The 17,031-nt window shown below is 44.4% G+C and overlaps 1 non-coding gene across 1 annotated transcript; it reads right to left on the bottom strand.

Annotated features, from left to right (window-relative positions):
- Positions 1 to 9,111: 9,111 nt before the first annotated feature.
- trnaf-aaa (transfer RNA phenylalanine (anticodon AAA)) lies at positions 9,112 to 9,193 on the bottom strand. The gene has a single exon. It is a non-coding gene; the product is annotated as a tRNA-Phe (tRNA).
- Between the last annotated feature and the right edge of the window lie 7,838 nt (positions 9,194 to 17,031).

Genomic DNA, 17,031 nt, shown 5'->3' with positions numbered 1-17,031 from the left:
GTCGGTTCCCTCAACTCAGCACCGCCCTCCTAACCTGCAATCTTCTTCCTGACCTCTCAGCCCCCACACCACTCCGGCCTATCACCCTCACCTTGACCTCCTTCCACCTATCACATCTCCATCGCCCCTCCCCCAAGTCCTTCCTCCCTACCTTTTATCTTAGCCTGCCTGGCACACTCTCCTCATTCCTGATGAAGGGCTCTGGCCCGAAACGTTGAACTTCCTGTTCCTTGGATGCTGCCTGACCTGCTGTGCTTTAACCAGCAACACATTTTCGGAGTTGAGGATTAAACAAATCAGCCAGGATCTCATTGAACGTTGACGCTGACGGGATGGCCCAAATGGCTTCCATCTGCACCAATGCCATTTCTATGAATTTGAAAATGCTGGAGACCATTATAACGGAAGTAAAGCAGATAGCTTAGAAAAGATGATCGTAAACTCAGTCAACATCTTTCATTGAAAGGAAAATCACACTTTGGCAATTTGCCAGAGATTTTTGCTGACATGACATGAAGATTTTTTCAAGGAAGCAGATAGATGAACTCTATTTCTATTTCTAGCAGAGAGTCAATATGGAGCCAAATAATAAAACGTCGTTGAACAAGTTAAGAGTTCATGGTGTTGTGTAATAAATGACCTTTGACTGTCCATTATTTACTGAACACAAGCCACCGAATCATGTGTAATTTTTAAAGTTGTAAAATGTAAATCGTGAAATGCAGTAATGTCAGGCATATGGCTTGAATGATGTTTCTCTGTATTAACGACCTGATGAAGTGGCAGAGTGAAATTTGTCCAGTTTTGCTGATGATGCACAATAGATTGCAGGACATCTTTTGATGAGGTTGGGGAATCTGCAATGCGATATACTGTATGTAGGTCGTCTGGGTAAGGAAAAAAAAAGACAGATGCAGTTTCCTGTCGTGTATGTGAGGCCATGAATTCGGTAGGAAGAGTCAAATTCCGAAAACTATTAAAATCGAGAGAAACTGCAATAAAATGTGGTGCAGAAGAATCTGGATGTTCTTACGCATGAAACAAAGATGAGCGATTGATTTATTATTTTCTGGCAAAAAGATCCATACCCTTCTCTAATTTTTGCAATGAGATGGTTTTCCAGGAAATCACTGGAACTAAGGAATCTGTAAATTAATCGAAGACCATGATAAGTTTCGTTTTGTTCGATGGGACATATTTGATGCATCGTTTAATGTTCTCTGAACTTCCTTTACAAAAGAGCCGAGACTGGGCGAGTAAAATTTACCACTCTGTTGGTAAATCTTCAGTGGGCTTCAGGCGAATCAGTGAACATGATTCCTGTTTTCTATTTATATGTTTGGGTTTCTTTGGGTTGGTGATGTTATTTCCTGTGGTGATGTCATTTCTTGTTATTTTCCTCAGGGGGTGGTAGATGGGGTATAACGCGATTTGTTTGTTGATAGTGTTCTGGCTGCAATTCCAAGCTTCTTGGAATTCTCGAATACGTCTGTTTGTCTTGTCCTAAGATGGATGTGTTGTTCCAGTCGATGTGGTATCCTTCCTCATCTGTAAGGATACTAGTGAGAAGGTCATATCGTTTTGTGGATAGTTGGTGTTCATGTATCGTCGGGCTAGTTTTGTGCCTGTTGTCCAATATATTGTTTGTTACAGTTCTTGCACGTTTTTTCGTAAATTGTATTAGTTTTGCTTGTGGTCTGTATGGGGTCTTCTAACTTCATTAGTTGCTGTTTTACTGTTTGGTTAATATGATTCTATTCTCGGTGGAGTTTGGAGAGATGAACAGGCATCGAACTGAAAAGTGCAGAATACTGAATGTCCTGGGCAGAATGGATGTTGGGAGATTGTTTCCATTAGTTGGAGATACTAGGACCTGCGGGCATAGACTTAGAGTTAAGCGAAGACCAAATAGAACAGAGATAAGGATAAAAGTTTTCATCAAATGAGTCGTGAGATTATGGAATTCATTGCCACAGAAGGCTGTGGAGGCCAGGCCGATGAGTATGTATAAGACTGAGATAGATAGATAGGTTCTTGAGAATCAAGGGATACGAGGAGAAGCGGGAGAATGAGGTGAGGAAACGTATCATGCAAGATTGAAATGTATAGACGACTTGATGGTCTGAATGGACTAATATCTGCTCCTATATGTTATGGTCTAATATGCTAACGAAGTGCCCAAACTGTGTGTTCTGCAATGTTTGTTGTGTCAAGTTGCATTTTGCCTCAGTTTAGATACACAGCTTGTTATCACCTGCAGATTTCATTTCGAGTTACTTGATCTTAAATCCACACCTTGATTACCTGAAAACGCTGGAAAATAATCAGAAACTCAGAGGACGAGGGGGGTAGGTGGAGGCAGAGGGGGTGCAGAGTGAGAGAGAGAGAGAGACGTCAAAATGGTTTCAATAGATCTGGGAATGCTAGACATTGAACAGGCTTTAACAAAACGTGGTTTGTATCAAGAAAAAAAGAAAGTTCTAAGTTAGGGTGGAACACAGGAGCAATGGAATATCAGAGCCATTAAGCCCGGAGAAGAGAAATAAAGTGTGTGCCGGGGCCAGCTTCCAACTGAAAGAAAATAAAGGACATAAACAATTGGAAACAAAACAGTGGAAAGTATGTAAATTCTGATTTGTTGCATATGGTTTTGAATCCAGGAAGCGAGGAAGTGTGGAGGAAGGAAGCTAGAGAACTCGTTAGTTTGTCACCTGGACCCACTCTCTATCCTGTTTCAAGCAACACATTATAAATTAGACCACGAGGCCCAAAGGTCGAGGTGCTCACTGGCTGTCAGTCTCTCTTCTCCGGTTGTGCCTGAACACTGGCAACCTTTGAGACAGAACGTTCTGGGGAATCTTATTCCCTGAGTTTGGCTTCTGCTCAATTAATCTGTTCTCCTCTAAGGTTCTCAGACTTTCTTTCGTGAATTTCTTTCCTGAGCTGACAATGTCACTTATATCTTCTTTCACAGGGGATTGAATAGAGACCTCAACGAAACAGCACATCAAAATTTTAAAGAGTGACCCTTCTGCAAGGACTGAAAATAACCAGCCATCAACTGTAAAAGGAAAAACTGTCAAGGGATAACCAGGTGTGACCTACAATGAATGAAACCTGAAAGCAACAACACCCCCAGATTTTATGGACTACATAAAGTGCACAAACCAGACATCCCACTCAGACCCAAAGTATCACTACCAGGGACACCATCACACAAACTGGCTAAAGAACTGCAACAGAAATAAAAACACCTGATCAGCGGATCCAGACACTCTATACAGTCAACGGTGGAATTCTTGGACATCATCAGAAATATCCATATAGACAAGGAAGAAAGTATGGTCTCATTCGATGTAACGGCATTGTTCACTTCTATCGACAAAACCCTAGCCAGAGAAACAATAGCCAACCTGCTGGACATACAGAACAGACAACAGGGCGTTGAATCTTTCAACACGGATGGCATAGTTAAACTACTAGGCCGGTGCCTCACAACACGCTTCATATTCAACAACCAAATATATGAACGGTACACCAATGGGCTCAACCATCTCTGGACTCATAGCAGAAGCGGTAATGCAAAGGTTAGAACAAACTGTCTAACCGCAAATTCAACTCTGGGTCAGATATGTGGATTGCACCTTGTAATCATTGAAAACACAGAAATAGAGAACACACACCCGATCATCAACGCCATCCTCACAGGAATCCGATTCACTAGAGAAGAAGAAAAGGACAATCAACTCCCATTCCTAGACGTGATGGTACAGAGAACACCGAACAGAGAATTCACCACAAAGGTATACAGGAAAGTCACTCACACAGACCAAGTCCTGAACTATGAAAGCAACCACCCCATCACACACTAAATAAGTTGCATCAAAACACACTTCAAAAGGGCAACAACACACTTCAGTACACCAGGACTGCAAAAACAGAAAGAATAACACCGATACAATGTTTTCCCCAAAAACGGATAACCCCGCAATTTCATCAACAGATGCCTAAGGGAAAGGCAACGGAACGAGGACATGCCACAACACAAATGACTAGCCACACTACCATACATCAAGAGTGTTTCAAAACTGACAACCAGATTACTGCGACCACGAGGACTCATAGCAGCACACAAACCCACAGCCACTCTCAGACAACGACTCACCAGAACGAAGACCCCGATACCCAGCATGAGCAAAATCAACACAGTGTACAAACTCCCCTGCAAGGACTGCACAAAACACTACATAGGACAAACAGGAAGACAAATAACGATCGGCATCTATGAACACCAATTAGCCACGAAACGACACGACCAGCTATCCTGAGTAGCTACACACGCAGATGACAAGCAACATGAGTTCGACTGGGACAACACTACTATTATAGGACAAGCCAAACAGAGATCATCCAGGGAATTCCTAGAGGCAATGCACTCATCCACAGATTCAATCAATAAGCACATCGACCTGGATCCAATATACCGACCACTGCAAAGGACAGCTGGAACTGACAACCGGAAGTGGCAGAGACAAACCACTATAAATTCCGGAGGAAACATCACAGGAGCGCTTCACCGGAGGCTCCCAAGCACTGAGGATGTCACATAGACAGGGGATGAAACGTCTGCAACAAAAATTCGCAGCCTGACCAACAGAACCACAACAACGAGCACCCGAGTTACAAATCTTCTCGCGAAGTTTTAACCCCAGTCCTGTTTCTCAAGGATGTGGAGGGGACCGGGTTTGAGAGTTGGGTTTGAGTTTCGCTGTCTTTGCTCTCGCTTCTGGTCTAACACATCCTCCGCCGTTTTCCTTCACTCACTCTCCATCTTGCACTCTCTCTCCCTACCAATCTCCATGTCTCTGAATTACCTGATGCTTGGTTTTGCTTCTGTCGTGAAGAGATCACAGGCAATTGTTCGTGGAAAACAGCAGGGATTAAGACACAAGTTGCTGTTAGGGCAACATATGGAGTGGTGTGTTCACAGATTGTTTCCAAGATAACAGATTGGGAATGGGGTTGCAGGTTCTTGATAGGGAACATAATGATTTAACAGGCCATCAGTCGTAGAACAGAGTGGGGAATGTTTCACAGGTAATTCCTGGGGAGGCAGAGTGGGGATTGAGTTACACATTGTTGCGATGTAAGCAAAATGGGGCTGGGACCAGATCATATTGCTACGAAAACAGTCACGAAACGGGATCACAGGCAAATGCCCGGATTACAGGTCGTTGATGGGAGAAAAACGTGGGGTTGGGTTCAGAAAATTGATAGGGAAGCAGGATGAGAATGGGTTCACAGACCGTGGCTCTGAGAACAATCGTGCATATGGATACACAGACCATGGACATCACAGTGCGGATGGGATCACACGTCGTTGGTGGTAGAAGAGAGTTGAAATGGATTTCCAAGCCGTTGCTGCGAGAAAAGAATGAGGATGGGTTCATTGGCCATTACGAGAGGAACAAAAAGGGAATGGGTTCACAGGCCGTTGCGAGGGGTAGAGTATGGGGAAGGCTGTTGCGATCGATATGCAGCGGGGATGCCGTCACAGGCAGTTGGGAGGAGAACAGAGTCGGGGTGAGGTTTCAGCCGTTACTAGGGAAATAGGGAGGACTGAGTCACAAGTCATTGCTAGGAGGACAGAACTCGGCCAGAGAACAGTCACGAGATGTGGCTACAGGTCTTTCATGTGAGAAAAGAGTGGGGAACGATGCACAGTTTGTTGTTAGGGGAGCAGAGTGGGAATGGGTTCGCAGACTCTCGCCAGGGAATGGATCAATTATGATTTCACACGCCGATGTCTCCAGGAAGGAAATGGGAGAAACTCAATAACATATTCATTGGAATGATTTTCCAATTCATCAGAGAGCCAAATAACGATGAATCGACTCACCGCAGGAGTTTGTTTCACAACAGCGATGAAATGACAGTCTCCATTCTTGTCCAGTAACAACTCAACTTGCCGGGGACGTAAAGCAACAGTCGAGCTGATTGTGGCTTTCTGCGCGGTGAGGTGAACACCGTCATGACAGCTGAGAAACTTTGCAAGACTCAGCACGTTTCTACACCACAGCTAATTCCCCTGGAAGCTAACCAATTTGATTTTGAACAAAGATGCAGCGGGGATCGAAGTGGCATTTAGCAAAGGGAGCAGCAGTGGAGTTGATCAGCTGAAATGACAGAGAGGGGGATTTGAAGACACCCACCTTTCAGGGTTAGAATGGGAAAACAGCGACTCAGACCGCTTGGCCACACTACCAGGCATGAGTCCTACCCATTTTCTTGTATTTCTAATTGTGCTCCTGCAATAACAACACATGTGAAGTCACATCAAAAGGGTTCCATGGTCCCTCTCCGACTCGCACAGCTGCGTGGATGTGCCCGGTTACAATGTCAATTTCGCAGCAGATAATGAAAGCCCATCAATTCAGACAAAAATCAATGGTAAGCTGAGTCTATCTTCTCAGACTCTTTTCAGCTAAAAATGTATCTGTGACTGCGTGAGAATACATGGTCGGTTATGATTTGGTCAAATAACCATGAACTGCTTGACATTACTGCAATTTCGATTCTTGCTTTGCTAAATGATTTCACCCATTGCTCGAAACAGGACAACTTTCACGTTTACACGGAACATGAAACACACCGGACTACAGGGAAAATGCACAAAGCTGAGCAGGCCGTGTTCCACATCATACCGTGCAGCATAGTTTCAGTCACTGTGTCTGTTTTGCAGGATAAGAGTCCCAAAGAATGTTCTCCAGCCTAAAACCGGAGGTAGCATTACAATCCGAGAACGACAGATCACATTGAGTGGATTCTCTGACCTCGGGGCCAGTTCGAGATGCCACTTTCCTTGCCTTTTACCTTAACCGTGCGATTGGCTGCAGGGAAGTTCACACCTGGTCATGAGCCACATCGACACCAACTGAGTTGGAAACCTGCGTGGGAATCGACGAGAAGCGACTCAAAAAATCTTGCTAAATTCCATGGTGCTTATTAGAAATGCAGTTTCTGTTCACCTCAATTTAAAAGGCAGTTTCTGAACAGAGGAACTGAAGTCAAAAGGTAATTATCTCACCCCACCCCCACTCCGGAAGTGGTGCTAACTGCACTTGATTGCTTTTTGTTCTCGATGTGAAGACCTCTCACGCCTGAGTCACCTTCACGCCTCTTGTTGCTGAGTGACTCACAAAGAAGGAGTTTCACCAGAGCTGCAACTGCCTCACTTTCCCACTCGCTCTCCCCGTTTACATTTTCCTGCTCAGCAGTGATTTGAAGAAAACCAAAAGGATGCGATGTTATTCTGCAGCCTCTTTGTCGATTCCTCCGTTTCAGTTCCAACATGGCTTAGATCTCGGGGCGCACCTTAATACTAGCGACGCTATGAAAGCACAGGTCCAGAGGTTCCTCTGAGAGTGCAATTTCTTTCATTGCTGTTGCTGATTGAATGAGCCACTAACGTGCGAACTGCTCCAAAACATGATTCAGGACCTCTGGTGCCAATTCTCGCACATTGTATAACGACAGACAGCTTCCAAATGAGGTCTTTCAGATACGACTTTGGGGGCACATTTGACAGACAGACTAATTGAGGAATCCGTGGTGCACTGTGACACCAGCGCATCAGCTTCTTCCCTGTCTTTGAACTGGGCCGCCTGAGCAAGGAATGCAAATGCGGTCTTGCTGTTCGGGGAAGGATCGGTAACTACACTCTGAAACTGAATGGCACATGGTCAGAAGCAGTTTGTAGAATATCTTTACAATGCTCTGCACAGTAATCAAATGGAAATGCATTGCATTTCACTACAGAGCAGATTTGTTCAAGCAAATTCGAAGCCAGGTTTGCAGATGGGAAAGCAAGCAAGAAAGCTCCGTTCTTGTCCATGTAAAAGGCTGCAGATGAAGAACAAAACAGTTTCGACCGCGGGAACCTATCTTGCGGAAGGTGAACGTGATGATCACTATGCTACAGAAACAAGCCCACAGCCGCCCCTGCTGCAGCTCAGTGATATCCGACACTGAAAGTTGAAGCCATTCTACCTTTCACCTTTCTGTTTCCAAATGCTCGTTGTTTCATGGGAGTTGTTTAATTTTGGCTGTGTGGTATGCATGGACGAGATACACCGAAGTATCTGTTTTCACGCGGTGTAGCCCAACAATGTTGTGTTGCTTACACCGGCTTTAAAAGGATAACTTTTTAGCCGAGCTGGCCGTCGCAGTCTGTGGCACAATCATTTAGTCTGTTCGATTGCTCACTGGAAAGGTAGTATTGTGAAACACTGCAGAAACGAAGGACTTCCTTACTTTTGCTCCGACTGACCATAATCTGTGAAATTTTCCCAGATTCTCAGTTGAGGAGTTTTTGCAGCTGGAAATTACCTCAGAAAGCCTGTTAATTCGTAATGTATTGAACGAATCGCAAAACAGAAAACATTTGACACGCAACACAAACGAAACTGGCAAACCAAATGCATTTTCAGATACAGTGAGCATGAATGCTAAATGTGAGACACTCCGAAGCCATGAGCCGTAAAGTCATCTCGCAACTAACAACAGGGCAATTCCAAATAACTTTTCAATGATACCTGAGCCTCAGTGCACCACCATATCCCAGACAATGCTGAAAAGAGAGAAAGAAAGAACATAATAAGAATGGGCCACAAAAAGTGAATTTCACCAATCACAGTCTCGATTAGATTACCTTTTCCTTCCGGTGTCTCCGGTACGGAAACGAAGGAAATTGGAGAAATTCAATAACATATGACATCAAAATTCACCGGAACGATTTTCCCATTCGCCAGAAAGCCAAGTAACGATGAATCGACTCACCGCAGGACTTTGTTTCACAACAGCGATGAAATAGTAGTCTCCATTCGGTTCCAGTAAAATCTCAACATGCTTGGAACATAAAGCAACAGTAGAGCTGTTTGCAATTTTCCACGCGGGAGGCAAACACGATCAAGACAGCATAGACAATTTGGCACTTTCCCACTACACAGTTAATTTCTCGGGAAGCAAATCAAATTTTTTTGTGAACAGAAGTACAGCTGGAATGGAAACAGCATTTTAACAAGCTGCGTCGTTGCAGCTCATCAGTACAAACGGCAGTGGTGGAATTCGAACCCACTCCCCTGTCGAGACTGGAGTTTTAATCCAGCGCCTTAGACCACTCGGCCACACTACCAGCTGCGCTGAAACCCCATTTTCTTGCATTTCCAATTGAGCTCCTGCATGACAACAGATGGAAAGTCACGTGAAATGGCTTCCATGATCCCTCTCCGACTCGCACTGCTGCTTGGATGTGCCGGCTACAATATCAATTTCGCAACAAATAATGATAGTCCATCAATCCGGATCAAAATCAATGGTAAGCTGAGGCTATCTTCTCAGACTCTTTTCAGCTACAAATGTATCTGTGAGTGCGTGAGCATGTTCGCTCATGATTTGGTCAAATAACCATGAACTGCTTGACATTACTGCAATTTCGATTCTTACTTTGCTAAATGATTTCACCCATTGCTCGAGACAGGACAACTTTCACGTTTACACGGAACATGAAACACACCAGACTACAGGGAAAATGCACAAAGCTGAGCAGGCCGTGTTCCACATCATACCGTGCAGCATAGTTTCAGTCACTGTGTCTGTTTTGCAGAATAAGAGTCCCAAAGAATGTTCTCCACCCTAAAACCCATAAAGGTAGCATTACAATCCGAGAACGACAGATCACGTTGTGAGGATGCTCTGACCTCGGGGCCAGTTCGAGATGCCACTTTCCTTGCCTTTTACCTTAACCGTGCGATTGGCTGCAGGGAAGTTCACACCTGGACATGAGCCACATCGACACCAACTGAGTTGGAAACCTGCGTGGGAATCGACGAGAAGCGACTCAAAAAATCTTGCTAAATTCATGGTGCTTGTTAGAAATGCAGTTTCTGTTCACCTCAATTTAAAAGGCAGTTTCTGAACAGAGGAACTGAAGTCAAAAGGTAATTATCTCACCCCACCCCCACTCCGGAAGTGGTGCTAACTGCACTTGATTGCTTTTTGTTCTCGATGTGAAGACCTTTCACGCCTGAGTCACCTTCACGCCTCTTGTTGCTGAGTGACTCACAAAGAAGGAGTTTCACCAGAGCTGCAACTGCCTCACTTGCCCACTCACTTATCTTTAACCTTTCTGTTTCCAACAGCTCATTGTTGTCCAGGGTAATTGACATCTTGAAAAAGTTAAAACAAATGACAGTTGAAATTGGTGACAAAATAGAGCCAAGGATGTCGTCAATGTTTGGTCTATAGGGTGAGGTGGAACAGGCTGCACATCTTTCCCGATAGCGTAACGGCTGCGACATGATTTTATGGAAGGGTTGTAAACTGAGTATTTTCGTGTTTTACCCAAGCTGGGGTGAGTTGAAAACTCGAGAGCATAGGTTTACGGTGAGTGGTCTGAAATTGACAAAGGACCTGAGGCACATTTCCCACACACAAGGTTGTGCGTGTATGAAATGAGCTACCAGAGGGAGTGGAGTAGGCTATTGCACTTAAAAAAATTGCAATGGTAATCGGATGAGTTTCTGGATAGGATGGGTTTAGAGGGATTGAGGCCAAATGCTAGGGAACGGGACTTGTTTAATTTTGGTTATATGGCGAGCATAGATGAGATACAGCGAAGTATCTGTTTCCACGCGGTGTACCCCAATAACATTGTGTTGCTTACACCGGTTTTAAAGAATTACCATCATAGCAGCAGGGATACTTGATAATGTTGGTTGGTTTTGTGATTGAAAGTCTTTGTCCAGCGGGTGTGCCACAGGGATCTGTGCATTATGGGCATTAATTGCTCGGATGTGAAAGCGGAAGGTATCATTATTAGTTTGCAAATGACAGGAAAGGTGAGGGTGTTGTCCACAGTGTGAGGATGGTCTCAGGCTACAGTCTGAAGGTTGAGTCTGAGACAGAATTTCAAGAGAGTAATTTCAATTAATAAGCAGGCAAGAGCACAGCAGGCATTAAGGGAAACTATCAATTAAACTGCATTACCTCAATGTAAAAGACTTGAAAAGTAAGGCAGATGAACACTCGGTTGGATGGGACCATGGGAATGGTAAATCACCGGAGTTACAGAAACACAGCTGAGTGAGGGCCTCGACAGGCAGCTCAAAGTTCCAGGGCACAGATGCTATAGGAAGGATAGAATGGGAAGCAAAAGAGGAGGCGGATTGGTGATTTTGATCAGTGAAAACATCACTGCAACACTTAGAGAGCATATTCCTCGAGAACGGCCAGCGAAGCTTTATTCATGGAACTGAGAAATATGGCTGGATGATCAGTTTGATATGATGGTAGTACAGGTCCGCAGTAGTCAGTGGGAAATTGAACAGCAAATACGTCGGAGATCTCAGATATCTGTAAGAATGATAGGGTGGTAATGGTCGGGGATTTTAACTTTCTCAACCTCGACTTCCGGCAGCAAGGTAGGGGTTGCGCACCTCGATATTTGCTGTGGGGGAAAAAGGGGAATCCAGGAGAAAACAGTACAAGGAGCGCACTGTCACAGAAATGCCCCACCCACCCCCTTCCTACGGTCACCTTCTGCCCCAAGTGTAACAGAGTCTGTGGAAGGCCCAATTGGTCTGTACACCCACCAACAGATTCCCCTGAGAATGGGAGAGAATCAGCCTTGTCTGTGACCCATTACCAATGAGATGGTGAGATAGGAAGATTGAATCCATTCACTATTATCCCAGTGCATTTGTTACAAATTCCAATAATTCCCTGTTAATGCAGTGTCTAAAACTGGAATGCTTATAAGGGGCCCTGAACACCTGTCCGTCCAGTCCTATGTTCTGATCCTTATTACCCAGAATTTGGTCTCCGACTGTTTGATAATCTGAAGCCACATATTGTCTTAGCCATCTATTGCAATCTCTAATGGTGAGAGTTCCCCGTTCTGCTTTCCATTCTACCTGATCTTCCACAATGTTGTGTCCTGTGAATATTAATACCTCACCTTTTTGTTCACCTTGTGACCGTGTCTCCGTGATGGTGATCAGATAGAAATCACAAGTCACACGAGCAAATCCCTTATTGCAAATGCTTCATGCACACAAATTAAGAAGCATTAATTTACTTTTAAAATCACAATTTCCTGTTACAAACTTATCTGTTGATGTACAATTTTACTTAAACTCAGTGTCTTCCTGTTTCTTTCTGTTTCTCCTCAGTCACATCCCCAAGTTTCAATATTTCAACATTTCTCTATGGAATTGGGAATTTCCTTTCAGCTGAGCCCTGTCCCTCCTTTTCTGTGTCAGTTTAAAGCACTCTACATAATCCCGGTCACATGATTGACCAGGTCCCAGCGCTGGACCATCACTGTAAAATAGCTGACTCCTCTCTGAGTACTGGTAGCAGTGCTCACTGCAGCAGAACCACTTCTTTTGACACCATGGTTTCATCCTGATACCTTCCTGCGCTCTAATGATATCACTCATTAACTCTCCATGTGGTATCCCTCACTGTGTGGGTCTAACTGCTGCCTCTGTCAATGCCTCTCGCTCTTCCAGCTGGTCTAAGATCCTGAGATAACAGAATTCTTCACTCCAGAGAGAGGAGGCAGCAGAAGTCTGGGACGGAGACTGGCTTTCTCCAGATCTCTGTTGGACTCAGTGCTCCTCTACATGAGTAATCCTCACTGCATCATTCTAATTACCCATTCTGTCTGTTTCTCTGTCTCCTGCAGATACTCAGGATATTCCAACTCCTGTCTCATCCATCACCACATTGAAGATGGTTGGTCAGCCAGAGAGAGATCGAGAGGCAGGTCTAAAGCCTTCAGTAAATTCTGCAACCAGTAAAGTCACTCACAGTAAACAGCACAGGGAGAAGTTAGTGGCCTCTAACTTTCGACCCGGAAGGCAAGACTCAGATATAATGCTGGTCACTACAAATCTTTCTACCTTTCACATCCTCTCCTTATGACTACAATAGTCATTTCCATTACCTTCATGTGCTGCCTTAATTCTGTCTGTGACTCTCACCATGTCCCACCCCTACAGCCCACCATTTTTCTGAATATCCTCCTTCAAACGCTCCCTATCTATGTCACCTGTTCCAGCCTCGACAATTCTCCTTATCATTGGAAAAAACCTTCCATTCAAAGCTGATCAAATATCCTCTAACTCTCCTGATCGATCTAACTACTTTTAGTTGTGAAACTCTCATTATCTCTGCAAAATACTATCCAACAGGATTTAGAGCCCTCCCTGCCGTTGCATGGTCCTCCCATCCATACAACAGTCCCTGTCTTTGTAACATTGTCCTGCATCTTTCAACCTCCTGTTTGCTGAATCCTCTTCAGGCACTGCACTTTCATATTTCTGTCACTTTCCCCATCTCTTCGAAACCGCCATCTATCTAATACCATGCAGTCTCTGCAGCCCTCCCTATTTCTAATCACCAACTGCCTCTACAACCCTCCCTACATCCTTTCCCACTTCCAGCCCCTTCAGCACCTTATATAAATGCAAGCACCCCATTTGCCAAGGCTACTCCAGGTTCGACAATATCTGTCAGAATCTGAAGTCCACACTCACTCTAACCTGCAATTCTCTCTCTATTCCATTAACATCTGCAGCCACCACTGCTGTGTGTACTTTTCTTCAGTCCTGCAGTCCTATTAATCTTCACAAGCTTGCATTAACTAAAGCCTGTGTATCTTAGTAATGTCCTAAAAACTTTCATGTCTCTGTAAACTGCTCCAAATTGTCCACTATCTCCATAAACATCTACAGTTCATAAAGCTGTCCCCTTCTGCATAACCTCTTCCAGTCCTGTCAACATCCCCAATCTATGGAGCCCCTTTAATGTTCCCTTGTTGTGTAATCACTTTAAGACCCTGACGAATTCCTGATCTTATCACCAACTGCAATCTTTGTCACTGTCCAGTTCCAACAAGACTCACTTTCAGTGCCAATTCATCCAGTCTCTACATCCATCTATAATCTCCTTATCCTTCTCCAATTCTTTGATCTTAATTAAATTAAATTTCACCATCTTTCCCTCCACCCTCCCGACCACAGGAAACTCTTTCAGCTTGTGCAACCCTCCCCATCTGTGTAACTGTCTCCAACCCAGCAACCTGGCATTCTCCATTGCCTTTCTATCTATGTAGTCTCCAGGACATAGAACATAGAACATAGAAGGATACAGCGCAGTACAGGCCCTTCGGCCCTCGATGTTGCGCCGACCGAATCCTACCTAACCTATACTAGCCCAATAACTTCCAAATGCCTATCCAATGCCCGCTTAAATGACCATAAAGAAGGAGAGTTCACCACTGATACGGGCAGGGCATTCCATGAACTCACAACCCGCTGTGTGAAGAATCTACCCCTAACATCTGTCCTATACCTACCACCCCTTAATTTAAAGCTATGTCCCCTAGTAACACCTGACTCCATTAGCGGTAAAAGGTTCTTAGTATCTACCCTATCTAAACCCCAATCATCTTATACACTTCTATCAGATCTCCCCTAAACCTTCTCTTCTCCAATGAGAACAGCCCCAAGTGCCTCAGCCTTTCCTCATAAGATTTTCCTACCATTCCAGGCAACATCCTGGTAAACCTCCTCTGCACTCGTTCTAAAGCTTCCACATCCTTCCTATAGTATGGCGACCAAAACTGCACACAATACTCCAGATGAGGCCTCACCAGAGTCCTATACAACTGCAACATGACCTCAGGACTCCGGAACTCAATTCCTCTGCCAATAAAGCCCAGTACACCATATGCCTTCCTCACAGCACTATTTACCTGGGTGGCAACTTTCAGAGATCTGTGTACATAGACACCAAGATCCCTCTGCTCATCCACACTACCAAGTAGCCTACCATTAGCCCAGTAATCCATCATCTTGTTATTCCTACCAAAGTGAACGACTTCGCACTTAGCTACATTGAATTCCATTTGCCACATTTCTGCCCAGCTCTGCAACTTATCTATATCCCGCTGTAACCTACCACTTCCTTCCTCACTATCCACAACTCCACCGACTTTTGTGTCATCCGCAAACTTGCTTACCCAGCTTTCAAGTCCTTCCTCTAGATCATTTATAAAGATAACAAAAAGCAATGGTCCCAAAACAGATCCTTGTGGTACACCGCTAGTAACTGCGCTCCAAGATGAACATAATCCATCAACTACTACCCTCTGTCTCCTTCCAGCCAGCCAATTCCTAATCCAAACCTCTAATGTATCCTCAATGCCATACCTCCGAAGTTTTAGCATTAGCCTACCATGGGGAACCTTATCGAACGCCTTACTAAAATCCATATACACAACATCTACTGCTTTACCCTCATCCACTTCCTTAGTCACCTTCTCAAAGAACTTCCCTTGTCATTGGAAAAAACCTTCCATTCAAAGCTGATCAAATATCCTCTAACTCTCCTGATCGATCTAACTACTTTTAGTTGTGAAACTCTCATTATCTCTGCAAAATACTATCCAACAGGATTTAGAGCCCTCCCTGCCATTGCATGGTCCTCCCATCCATACAACAGTCCCTGTCTTTGTAACATTGTCCTGCATCTTTCAACCTCCTGTTTGCTGAATCCTCTTCAGCCACTGCACTTTCTCTATTTCTGTCACTTTCCCCTCCTCTTCGAAACCGCCATCTGTCCAATACCAAGCAGTCTCTGCAGCCCTCCCTATTTCTAATCACCAACTGCCTCTACAACCCTCCCTACATCCTTTCCCACTTCCAGCCCCTTCAGCACCTTATATAAATGCAAGCACCCCATTTGCCAAGGCTACTCCAGGTCCGACAATATCTGTCAGAATCTGAAGTCCACACTCACTCTAACCTGCAATTCTCTCTCTATTCCTAGAGGCCCTCTTGTATCTGTAAGCATCTTCAGTCATTACAACCTTCCATATCTCTGTTAGTATACACGGTTCTCTTCTCCCTGAAACACCCCCTGTCTCTACCTCTGTCTGCCTGCCTCTCCCTACATCCGTACCTATCCCTATCTCTAGAATGTAATCCAACTCCCTCTATCACTGTAAATTCCTCCAATCACCAAACACCTTTGTCCCACTGACATTCTTGAACAGATGTAACTCTGTTTAACTCTAACATCCTCGAGCGCCTGTAAGCATCCCTAAATCTGTAACCTCTTCTCATCTGTTCAGCCCCTCACTACTGAGGAATGACTCTCTGCATTTGCCATAAGTCAGATGGAATGACAGTGAACAGACATAATGGAACCGTCATTCCGGAGATGTAGCTGCAGAATGACCTTCGCTGGGAAGGGAATATTGAAGGGTTTTTGGCATCTCGGCAGGCTAGGCAAAAAGCCAGCAAGTTGTGAAGAAAGGATGAGATTAATGCATTAATGAGACAGTCACGTGGATCTGAAGATCAACTGTTGGAATTTATTTGGGTGGAGCTGAGAATAAACAAGCAGCAGCAGCCCTTAGCAGGAATTCTTTTGTAGGCACCAGGCACTGATGGTAATGTCAATATGGTTACGGTCAGGAGACTGAATATACTTGTAGCAAGGGCAGTACAATAACTGTGTGTGACAGTGGTCTCCATCCCGACTAGATATCAGGGCTGTAACGGATAGAATCCTGGATTACATATGAGATGGTTTTCTGTAACATCATATCAAGGAGTCATCAACAAAATTGTCTATTGTAGATTAAATGCAGTGTAATTATAAATATCTCATAATCTTATTATAAAGGAGTTTTCTGAGCAGTGACCCACAATGCTATAATGTAGATATGGTGTTTGAGTTAAGAACATGAGATGTAGGTGTGTGGGCATTCCTTTAAGCAGAAATGTGCGTGAAGGTTTGAAGTTACTCAGAAACATGAACAGGCAGAGAATAGAGGGATATGGATCATGTGCAGGCAGGTGGTATATGTCGAGAATAGCACCATGGACAAGCACAACCACGATGGGCCGAAAGGTTTATTGCTGTGCTGTACTGTTCTATGTTCTAACTTCCCAGCAT

Source organism: Hemiscyllium ocellatum, unplaced genomic scaffold (assembly GCF_020745735.1).
Source record: "Hemiscyllium ocellatum isolate sHemOce1 unplaced genomic scaffold, sHemOce1.pat.X.cur. scaffold_826_pat_ctg1, whole genome shotgun sequence".
NCBI lineage: Eukaryota > Metazoa > Chordata > Chondrichthyes > Orectolobiformes > Hemiscylliidae > Hemiscyllium > Hemiscyllium ocellatum.
Note: the sequence above shows the minus strand (reverse complement) of the source record. Positions and strands in the feature narration are given on the sequence as shown.